This window comes from Cervus canadensis, chromosome 26, assembly GCF_019320065.1.
Source record: "Cervus canadensis isolate Bull #8, Minnesota chromosome 26, ASM1932006v1, whole genome shotgun sequence".
NCBI lineage: Eukaryota > Metazoa > Chordata > Mammalia > Artiodactyla > Cervidae > Cervus > Cervus canadensis.
Window position 1 is genome coordinate 6,800,467 of NC_057411.1, and position 4,436 is coordinate 6,804,902.

The window sequence follows — 4,436 nt, forward strand, 5'->3', positions numbered from 1 at the left end:
CTCACATCCATACATGACCACTGGAAAAACCATAGCCTTGACCAGACGGACCTTTGTTGGCCAAGTAATGTCTCTGCTTTTTAATATGCTGTCTAGGTTGCTCATAACTTTCCTTCCAAGGAGTAAGCGTCTTTTAATTCATGGCTGCAGTCACCATCTCTAGTGATTTTGGAGCCCCCCAAAAATAAAGTCTGACACTGTTTCCACTGTCTCCCCATCTATTTCCCATGAGGTGATGGGACCAGATGCCATGATCTTAGTTTTCTGAATGTTGAGCTTTAAGCCAACTTTTTAAAATTTATTTATTTATTTATTTTGTCATACATTGATATGAATCAGCCATAGATTTACACTTATTCCCCATCCCGATCCCCCCCTCCCACCTCCTTCTCCACCCGATTCCTCTGGGTCTTCCCAGTGCACCAGGCCCGAGCACTTGTCTCATGCATCCCACCTGGGCTGGTGATCTGTTTCACCATAAATAGTATACATGCTGTTCTTTTGAAACATCCCACCCTCACCTTCTCCCACAGAGTTCAAAAGTCTGTTCTGTATTTCTGTGTCTCTTTTTCCGTTTTGCATATAGGGTTATCATTACCATCTTTCTAAATTCCATATAAATGTGTTAGTATGCTGTAATGTTCTTTATCTTTCTGGTTAAGCCAACTTTTTCACTCTCCTCTTTCACTTTCATCAAGAGGCTTTTTAGTTCCTCTTCACTTTCTGCCATGAGGGTGGTGTCATCTGCATATCTGAGGTTATTGATACTTCTCCCGGCAATCTTAATTCCAGCTTGTGTTTCTTCCAGCCCAGCATTTCTCATGATGTACTCTGCATATAAGTTAAACAAGCAGGGTGACAATATACATCCTTGACGTACTCCTTTTCCTATTTGGAACCAGTCTGTTGTTCCATGTCCAGTTCTAACTGTTTTTTCTTGATCTTCATACAGACTTTTCAGGAGGCAGGTCAGGTGGTCTGGTATTCCCATCTCTTTCAGAATTTTCTGAAGTTTATTATGATCCACACAGTCAAAGGCTTTGGCATAGTCAATAAAGCAGAAATAGATGTTTTTCTGGAACTCTCTTGCTTTTCCGATGATCCAGTGGATATTGGCAATTTGATCTCTGGTTCCTCTGCCTTTTCTAAAACCAGCTTGAACATCAGGAAGTTCATTTCATGTGCTGTTGAAAGCTGGCTTGGAGAACTTTGAGCATTACTTTACTAGCGTGTGAGATGAGTGCAATTGTGCAGTAGTTTGAGCATCCTTTGGCATTACCTTTCTTTGGGATTGGAATGAAAACTAACCTTTTCAAGTCCTGTGGCCACTGCTGATTTCTCCAAATTTGCTGGCGTATTGACTGCAGCACTTTCATAGCATCATCTTTTAGGATTTGAAATAGCTCAATTGGAATTCCATCACCTCCACTAGCTTTGTTCGTAGTGATGCTGCCTAAGGCCCACTTGACTTCACATTCCAGGATATCTGGCTCTAGGTGAGTGATCACACCATTGTGATTATCTGGGTCATGAAGATCTTTTTTGTACAGTTCTTCTGTGTATTCTTGCCACCTCTTCTTAATATCTTCTGCTTCTGTTAGGTCCATACCATTTCTGTCCTTTATTGAGCCCATTTTTGCATGAAATGTTCCCTTGGTATCTTTAATTTTCTTGAAGAGGTCTCTAGTCTTTCCCATTCTGTTGTTTTCCTCTATTTCTTTGCATTGATCATTGAGGAAGGCTTTCTTATCTCTCCTGGCTATTCCTTGGAACTTTGCATTCAAATGGGAATAGCTTTCCTTTTCTCCTTTGCTTTTTGCTTCTCTTCTTTTCACAGCTATTTGTAAGGCCTCCTCAGACAACCATTTTGCCTTTTTGAATTTCTTTTCCATGGGGATGGTCTTGATCCCTGTCTCCTGTACAATGTCATGAACCTCCGTCCACTACGGTTGTATAATATTGTCCTTATCACAATAAGGAACTCTTTAAGGTTCCAGAAATACAACAGAGAACTTTTGCTTTTTCAAAAAAAAAAAAAATTAATTGTAGTAAAATATGCGTAACATAAAATTAGCCATATTAACCATTTTTAAGTATACAGTTGAGAGGTGTGAAGTTACATTCAAGTGCTTGTGCAATCTCCATAATTATTTTCATTCTGCAAAACTGAGACTCTAAACCCATTATACAACTCCTCATTCACTTCTCTTGTCAGCCCCTTGCAACCACCATTCTATATTCTGTCCTTATGAATTTGACTACTTGTAGATATCTCATACAAGTGGAATCATACAATATTTGATTTTTTGTGACTGGCTTACTTCACTTAGCATAATGTCATCAAAGTTCATCTAATGTAATATATGTCAGAATTTCCTTCCTTTTTAAGGTCAAACAATATTGTATGTATATACCCCATTTTGTTTATCAGTTAACCTACTGATGAACACTTGCATTGCTTTCACTTTTTGATTACTGTTTATTATAAGCATGACTGGTCAAGTATCTCTTAGAGACTCTGCCTCAATTCTTTAAGTATATATTTAGAAGTGAATTTTTTGGATCGTATAGTAATTCTACATTTAATTTTTTTAGGAACCTCCATAATTATTTTTATAGTGGCTGCACTGCATTTTGCATTCCTGCCAACTGCACAAAAGTTGCAATTTCTGCACATTCTTGCTAACATTTGTCACTTATTTATATTTTGTAATAGCCATTCCATTGAACATGAGCATAACAGGAGTTTAAAATTTCTTTTCCTCTAGATTATAAACTCCTCAAGGCAAGTATCATAAGTGTCTTGTTTACTGCTATATCCCAAGTGCTTCAACATGTCCAGAGCTCAGTACAGAGCCAATAAGCATGTATGAAATCCAAATAGTTAAGGAACACAGCATAGTTGGGGCGCATTGTGTGTTCTGCAACTCTATGATACACCAGAGAGAAACATCTCAGGCAAGGTGACTTCCCAACATGCTCAAGAAGCAGATCAGAGGTGACCTCCCTCTCTGGAGAGATTTGAGGGCAACAAATATCAGCAAGGCAGCTGTTGAGAAATACATGTAGGTAGAAATTTCTGTAGGAATACAGGTATTACATGAACACTTTTGAGATGCCTTGTGGGATTTTCTGGAATTTATTAAAGAATATGTTAGATTTAGGAAAGCAAAACTGGAGGAGAGTAGGAATGCTGACTTTTTACAACTAGGGTAAGTCCACAGAATTCAGATATTACAATTTAAGTGACTACAATCGGATTTTAATTTGAAACAGCTATACTGAGCCTGCCAATGCAGGAGATGTATGAGACTCAGGTTCAGTCCCTGGGTGGAGAAGATCCCCTGGAGAAGGAAATGGCAACCTGCTCCAGTGTTTTTGTCTGGAGAATCCCATGGACAGAGGAACCTGGCAGGCTACGTTCCATGGAATCACAAAGAGTTGGACACGACTAAAGTCACTTAGCATGACTTAGCTTGCATGCACATACTGAGTCCAAATACGGGCTTCCCAGGACTCAGTGGTAAAGAATTCGCCTGCCAATGAAGGAGACACAGGATACACGCATTTTATCTCTAGATGGGGAAAATTCCCTGGAAGAGGAAATGGCAGTCCACTCAATATTCTTGCCTGAAAATCCCATGTAGGAGCCTGGAGGACTACAGTTGGTGGGGTTGCAAAAGATTCTGAGACAACTGTGTGACTGAACACACATAGCACACATACTGAGCCCAAATTGAGCTCAATTTTCCCTACTATGTGTTAATATTTCTGAGTGACTGGCTCATTAAGTCTTTACATTACAAACAAACTGATAGTGATCCTGTTTCAGGCATTACTAGCAGTGAAAGTGAAAGTTAGTTGCTCAGTCACGTCCAATTCTTCATGATCCCTTGGTCTGTAGCCTGCCAGAATCCTCTGTCCATGGAATTCTCCAGGCAAGAGTACTGGAGTGGGTTGCCATTTCCTTCTCCAGGGGATCATCCCTACCCAGGGATCAAACCTGGGTCTCCTGCTTTGTAGGCAGATTCTTTACCAACTGAGCCACTAGGGAAGACCATTACTAATGAGAATTATTAGTAAAGAATTGATAATGCACAATACCAGTTAGCTTTAGTTCATAGGCATCAAAATGAACTTGCTCTAATGACTCCCACTGGATGATACTTCATTTTGTAAAAAAAAGTTTCCTTAAAGCATAGCTGATTATGAATGCTAGATGACAGTTGAGAGGTCATGGAACAAGGTACATAAGTCATATGATTACCTACTTTGCTGTGGCATATGGCCCTTGTATCAGTGTATGAAACAGCTTGAACTTAGAGCTAATTGAATTAAAAACACAGGAAGAATTCGCTAATTTGCCGTAGAAATAGGGTCAATAATAACAGATGATCCAGAGAAACCTGAGAAAGACAATTAGATGTGTTTAGAGA

At 39.4% G+C, this 4,436-nt stretch overlaps 1 non-coding gene across 1 annotated transcript; it reads right to left on the bottom strand.

Moving 5' to 3' along the window:
• Positions 1 to 3,982: 3,982 nt before the first annotated feature.
• TRNAC-ACA lies at positions 3,983 to 4,054 on the bottom strand. Its single transcript has one exon. It is a non-coding gene; the product is annotated as a tRNA-Cys (tRNA).
• Positions 4,055 to 4,436: the final 382 nt, after the last annotated feature.